Raw genomic sequence first — 8,084 nt, forward strand, 5'->3', positions numbered from 1 at the left:
AGCAGCTCTACAGAAGACAATAGAGTCATAATTCTGATCAATTCAGTTCGATGTTGATTCAGTAAAAGACACTTAATATTCAGTATTATTGATTTGACGGAACTGACACTATCAGTGTAAATCAGATGAGCTGAATAATGACAGTTTCATATTTGATGCGCAATGGAATAAAGCTGACTTGAGTTTTGTAAGCTGCTGTAGAACAAGAGTATGATCTGACTCTAACACTGATAATGAGTAAAGTCCCTCAGGCCGCTAGAATCATCATCAGACTTTACTGACGACTGATGAACTCTAACGCACTTTAACCGCTCCGCCGTTTGATCATTTATACAGCGTTTATTTATTTCTACAGGCAGCTCATATCTACACACACACACACACACAGATCTCGATCACTACAGACTGACAATCAGAAGCACTTGAAGAATTCAAAGCTGACCTCTGACCTCTGTTATTGATTTCTGGAATGTTGTGCACTTTGAAACACTTGTTCTGATTCTCTCCACTGTTTTCGTTTGTTTCTTGAATATGTCGAGGCTTCTGGTTTCATTCACTTCCAGTTATTTAAGCTGAGCAAAGCCAGTCTGTTCTGCTGCTTGATTCTGCAAACTGTTAAATTATTTAAGTTATTATCAGTCATAAACGCACTGGTTCACAGCACAGATAGTTCTATGATTTACTGCACTGTCGTTCTTCACACACATTCACAGAAAGAGCATCAGAAGCTCATATTTCACGTGTGTGTGTGTGTGTTTCTCCTGTGTTACGCCTGCTCGACGTCACAGTTGTGTGTGAGTGACTTCAGTAAAGGCCAGGATGAATCAATGAAGTAATTATCCAGCAAACACTGAGACTGAAGCTGAGACTGATGAAGAGCTGCTGTGATTTACTCCTGATCCTGATACTGCAGTATAATAAACCATATGATCTTACATCATTCTCATGTGTTTATTTGTCTAATGAACTACATTACTCTCTCTGTGTGTGTGTGTGTGTGTGTCTCGTCTGCTCGAACATCATCCTCTTCATTCGCTCGAGTTCCTCAGGATCTGTTGTGTGATTGGTGTTCGCTGATGAAGATCATGAATGTCTCACGACTGTCAGAGTCAGCAGAGTGTTTGTCATTTACTAGTTTTTTAAAAATATCTTAATAGTTTTTATTAATTTTTAAAAAAAGTTATTTACTTTAGTAAATTAGTTATTACATGAAAATGAGAAATGTGGCAACTAGCTGAAATGGTTTTTTTATGTTTTATTTTAGTTTTCTTCAGGAAATATAATGTAGTTTGTATTTAATGCAGAATGAATGTCATGATTGATTGTTTCTTTTAGAGGAACTTAGAAATGCTGCATCAATGCAAAAAACATTCAGAGTGAAGTGAAGGACCCTAACACACACACACACACTTCAACACACACTCACTAAAACACACACTCACTAACACACACACTTAAACACACTCACTAATACACACACACAGATACTCACACGCTCAGATATATATTCACTCATACCGACACACTCTCACACACACTCATTCAGACACACACACACTGATGTGATTGCTGGTGGTCAGTGAGACTGTTCTTCATAAAACATTAAGATAAATTGTCATCAGAATATCAATCGCTCAGGATTTGACACATATATCACATGCTCACAGACTCGTTCGATATTGTGAATCATCTTAATTTGCCGTATTGATGTGAAATGCGACTGATGATGAAGGATGTTGAGGAGAATGTTTCACATTATCTGATGAACTTGTCTTAATCTAGTCAGAGATACAGAATGTTTGTTAGACACTGGATTGACCAATCAGCTTCCAGCACCACAAACATCCATTAGCTGATAGATTTAGTGTGTGTGTGTGTGTGTGTGTGTGTGTGTGTGTGTGTGTGTGTGTGTGTGTGTGTGAAAGAGAGTGTGTGTGTGTGTGTGTGAGAGAGAGAGAGAGAGAGAGAACTGGATGGGCTGTTCTGTGACCCACTCCACACACACTCAAACAGCAAGAACAGCTAAATAAAATGTTCTTCCTCAGGAAAATCACATTTGCTGTGGCGTTTCTGTCAGTGTTATTTTACTGTCATTGATGTACTATTACAGTTTCTGTTGATATTTTGAATTACATTTTAGTTGTATATATTCTGAGTTATTCTACTCCCTTCATTCGTCATTTACATTTATCTCTTTAACAGACACTTTTGTCCAAAAGCACTCACAAATGAGGAACATCATAAGCAAGAGCAATAATATTCATAACACACAATGCCAAGGTTTAACTATAAACTAGATTAGTTCTGAACTATTTTGAAGTGTGTGTGACATTCTGCTCAAAAAAACTCAAATCTCACACCGCTGCTGAGTTTTGACAGTTTTGATTGGACGCAGATGATGAGAATGACTGCAGGCACGGCCAATTATACTCCGGATATGGACAGGTCTCCCATGATCCCTTGTGGTTTATAATGATTGGGTGCACTATTTTTATGAAAAAATAATGTTCTATTAAAAATAACTATTTTTATGGTTCAGGTCTTCCCTCTCAGCAGGTCCTTCAGGGAGTCATGGAGGGGTGAGGTGTCTAAGACCAACAGCTAGTTACTGGAGTGCCTCAGGGCTCAGTGCTGGGGCCGCTTCTCTTCTCCATCTACATGTCATCACTAGATCTGTCATTCAGAAACATGTTTTATCCCATCACTGTTATCATCTAGCTACTGGAGTGCCTCAGGGCTCAGTGCTGGGACCGCTTCTCTTCTCCATCTACATGTCATCACTAGTGTCTGTCATTCAGAAACATGGTTTATCCCATCACTGTTATCATCTAGCTACTGGAGTGCCTCAGGGCTCAGTGCTGGGACCGCTTCTCTTCTCCATCTACATGTCATCACTAGTGTCTGTCATTCAGAAACATGGTTTATCCCATCACTGTTATCATCTAGCTACTGGAGTGCCTCAGGGCTCAGTGCTGGGACCGCTTCTCTTCTCCATCTACATGTCATCACTAGTGTCTGTCATTCAGAAACATGGTTTATCCCATCACTGGTATCATCTAGCTACTGGAGTGTCTCAGGGCTCAGTGCTGGGACCGCTTCTCTTCTCCATCTACATGTCATCACTAGTGTCTGTCATTCAGAAACATGGTTTATCCCATCACTGTTATCATCTAGCTACTGGAGTGTCTCAGGGCTCAGTGCTGGGACCGCTTCTCTTCTCCATCTACATGTCATCACTAGTGTCTGTCATTCAGAAACATGGTTTTTCCCATCACTGTTATCATCTAGCTACTGGAGTGTCTCAGGGCTCAGTGCTGGGACCGCTTCTCTTCTCCATCTACATGTCATCACTAGTGTCTGTCATTCAGAAACATGGTTTATCCCATCACTGTTATCATCTAGCTACTGGAGTGTCTCAGGGCTCAGTGCTGGGACCGCTTCTCTTCTCCATCTACATGTCATCACTAGTGTCTGTCATTCAGAAACATGGTTTATCCCATCACTGTTATCATCTAGCTACTGGAGTGCCTCAGGGCTCAGTGCTGGGACCGCTTCTCTTCTACATCTACATGTCATCACTAGGATCTATCATTCAGAAACATGTTTTATCCCATCACTGGTATCATCTAGCTACTGGAGTGCCTCAGGGCTCAGTGCTGGGACCGCTTCTCTTCTACATCTACATGTCATCACTAGGATCTGTCATTCAGAAATATGGCTTATCCCATCACTGTTATCATCTAGCTACTGGAGTGCCTCAGGGCTCAGTGCTGGGACCGCTTCTCTTCTCCATCTACATGTCATCACTAGTGTCTGTCATTCAGAAACATGGTTTATCCCATCACTGGTATCATCTAGCTACTGGAGTGCCTCAGGGCTCAGTGCTGGGACCGCTTCTCTTCTCCATCTACATGTCATCACTAGTGTCTGTCATTCAGAAACATGTTTTATCCCATCACTGGTATCATCTAGCTACTGGAGTGCCTCAGGGCTCAGTGCTGGGACCGCTTCTCTTCTCCATCTACATGTCATCACTAGGATCTGTCATTCAGAAACATGGTTTATCCCATTACTGGTATCATCCAGCTACTGGAGTGCCTCAGGGCTCAGTGCTGAGACCGCTTCTCTTCTCCATCTACATGTCATCACTAGTGTCTGTCATTCAGAAACATGTTTTATCCCATCACTGGTATCATCTAGCTACTGGAGTGCCTCAGGGCTCAGTGCTGGGACCGCTTCTCTTCTACATCTACATGTCATCACTAGGATCTGTCATTCAGAAACATGTTTTATCCCATCACTGGTATCATCTAGATACTGGAGTGCCTCAGGGCTCAGTGCTGGGACCGCTTCTCTTCTCCATCTACATGTCATCACTAGATCTGTAATTCAGAAACATGGTTTATCCCATCACTGTTATCATCTAGCTACTGGAGTGCCTCAGGGCTCAGTGCTGGGACCGCTTCTCTTCTCCATCTACATGTCATCACTAGATCTGTCATTCAGAAACATGGTTTATCCCATCACTGTTATCATCTAGCTACTGGAGTGCCTCAGGGCTCAGTGCTGGGACCGCTTCTCTTCTACATCTACATGTCATCACTAGGATCTGTCATTCAGAAACGTGGTTTATCTCATCACTGGTATCATCTAGCTACTGGAGTGCCTCAGGGCTCAGTGCTGGGACCGCTTCTCTTCTACATCTACATGTCATCACTAGGATCTGTCATTCAGAAACGTGGTTTATCTCATCACTGCTATCATCTAGCTACTGGAGTGCCTCAGGGCTCAGTGCTGGGACCCGCGTCTCTTCTCCATCTACATGACATCACTAGTGTCTGTCATTCAGAAACATGGTTTATCTCATCACTGGTATCATCTAGCTACTGGAGTGCCTCAGGGCTCAGTGCTGGGACCGCTTCTCTTCTACATCTACATGTCATCACTAGTGTCTGTCATTCAGAAACATGGTTTATCCCATCACTGCTATCATCTAGTTACTGGAGTGCCTCAGGGCTCAGTGCTGGGACCCGCGTCTCTTCTCCATCTACATGTCATCACTAGATCTGTCATTCAGAAACATGGTTTATCTCATCACTGGTATCATCTAGCTACTGGAGTGCCTCAGGGCTCAGTGCTGGGACCGCTTCTCTTCTCCATCTACATGTCATCACTAGTGTCTGTCATTCAGAAACATGGTTTATCCCATCACTGGTATCATCTAGTTACTGGAGTGCCTCAGGGCTCAGTGCTGGGACCCGCGTCTCTTCTCCATCTACATGTCATCACTAGATCTGTCATTCAGAAACATGGTTTATCCCATCACTGCTATCATCTAGTTACTGGAGTGCCTCAGGGCTCAGTGCTGGGACCCGCGTCTCTTCTCCATCTACATGTCATCACTAGATCTGTAATTCAGAAACATGGTTTATCCCATCACTGTTATCATCTAGCTACTGGAGTGCCTCAGGGCTCAGTGCTGGGACCGCTTCTCTTCTCCATCTACATGTCATCACTAGATCTGTCATTCAGAAACATGGTTTATCCCATCACTGTTATCATCTAGCTACTGGAGTGCCTCAGGGCTCAGTGCTGGGACCGCTTCTCTTCTACATCTACATGTCATCACTAGGATCTGTCATTCAGAAACGTGGTTTATCTCATCACTGGTATCATCTAGCTACTGGAGTGCCTCAGGGCTCAGTGCTGGGACCGCTTCTCTTCTACATCTACATGTCATCACTAGGATCTGTCATTCAGAAACGTGGTTTATCTCATCACTGCTATCATCTAGCTACTGGAGTGCCTCAGGGCTCAGTGCTGGGACCCGCGTCTCTTCTCCATCTACATGACATCACTAGTGTCTGTCATTCAGAAACATGGTTTATCTCATCACTGGTATCATCTAGCTACTGGAGTGCCTCAGGGCTCAGTGCTGGGACCGCTTCTCTTCTACATCTACATGTCATCACTAGTGTCTGTCATTCAGAAACATGGTTTATCCCATCACTGCTATCATCTAGTTACTGGAGTGCCTCAGGGCTCAGTGCTGGGACCGCTTCTCTTCTACATCTACATGTCATCACTAGTGTCTGTCATTCAGAAACATGGTTTATCCCATCACTGTTATCATCTAGCTACTGGAGTGCCTCAGGGCTCAGTGCTGGGACCCGCGTCTCTTCTCCATCTACATGACATCACTAGTGTCTGTCATTCAGAAACATGGTTTATCTCATCACTGGTATCATCTAGCTACTGGAGTGCCTCAGGGCTCAGTGCTGGGACCGCTTCTCTTCTTCATCTACATGTCATCACTAGGATCTGTCATTCAGAAACATGGTTTATCCCATCACTGTTATCATCTAGCTACTGGAGTGCCTCAGGGCTCAGTGCTGGGACCGCTTCTCTTCTCCATCTACATGTCATCACTAGGATCTATCATTCAGAAACATGGTTTATCCCATCACTGTTATCATCTAGATACTGGAGTGCCTCAGGGCTCAGTGCTGGGACCGCTTCTCTTCTTCATCTACATGTCATCACTAGGATCTGTCATTCAGAAACATGGTTTATCCCATCACTGTTATCATCTAGATACTGGAGTGCCTCAGGGCTCAGTGCTGGGACCGCTTCTCTTCTCCATCTACATGTCATCACTAGTGTCTGTCATTCAGAAACATGGTTTATCCCATCACTGTTATCATCTAGCTACTGGAGTGCCTCAGGGCTCAGTGCTGGGACCGCTTCTCTTCTACATCTACATGTCATCACTAGTGTCTGTCATTCAGAAACATGGTTTATCCCATCACTGTTATCATCTGGCTACTGGAGTGCCTCAGGGCTCAGTGCTGGGACCCGCGTCTCTTCTCCATCTACATGTCATCACTAGATCTGTCATTCAGAAACATGGTTTATCTCATCACTGGTATCATCTAGTTACTGGAGTGCCTCAGGGCTCAGTGCTGAGACCGCTTCTCTTCTCCATCTACATGTCATCACTAGATCTGTCATTCAGAAACATGGTTTATCCCATCACTGTTATCATCTAGCTACTGGAGTGCCTCAGGGCTCAGTGCTGGGACCGCTTCTCTTCTCCATCTACATGTCATCACTAGATCTGTCATTCAGAAACATGGTTTATCCCATCACTGTTATCATCTAGCTACTGGAGTGCCTCAGGGCTCAGTGCTGGGACCGCTTCTCTTCTACATCTACATGTCATCACTAGATCTGTCATTCAGAAACATGGTTTATCCCATCACTGGTATCATCTAGCTACTGGTGTGCCTCAGGGCTCAGTGCTGGGACCGCTTCTCTTCTCCATCTACATGTCATCACTAGGATCTGTCATTCAGAAACGTGGTTTATCCCATCACTGGTATCATCTAGCTACTGGAGTGCCTCAGGGCTCAGTGCTGGGACCGCTTCTCTTCTCCATCTACATGACATCACTAGATCTGTCATTCAGAAACATGTTTTATCCCATCACTGTTATCATCTAGCTACTGGAGTGCCTCAGGGCTCAGTGCTGGGACCGCTTCTCTTCTACATCTACATGTCATCACTAGTGTCTGTCATTCAGAAACATGGGTTTTTACTCTACCTCTCATTCCAGCCGCATGATCCTACAAAAGCTACTCGCATCTCAGCCTGACTGACAAACATTTCAACTAAACTTCACTTCAACTAAACCCTGCAAAGACAGAACTGCTGGTCCCGGCCAACCCAACACTTCATCACAACTTCTCCATTCAGCTGGGTTCATCATCCACAGCTCCATCAAGGTCAGTCAGGAACCTTGGAGTTGTGATTGATGATCAGTTAAACAGCCACTGTTCTACTCTATCTATTTATCTATTTAATAAAAACACACCTTGCTACGTGTGCTGTGCTGGACTAAGTGGGACTGATCATGGCACTTATATATTGTTGCTCTATTGTTGGTTTGATTGCCTCTATTGTTCTCCTAATTTGCATAAAGCATCTGCTCAATGACAATGTGAATGTAAACATCTTAATAATCTAAAGAACCGTATTCCACTATAAAGAGCATTTTGTGCAATGGAAAGATTATTCATGGACTC

Source organism: Squalius cephalus (genome assembly GCF_949319135.1).
Source record: "Squalius cephalus genome assembly, chromosome: 23".
NCBI classification, from domain to species: Eukaryota; Metazoa; Chordata; class Actinopteri; order Cypriniformes; family Leuciscidae; genus Squalius; species Squalius cephalus.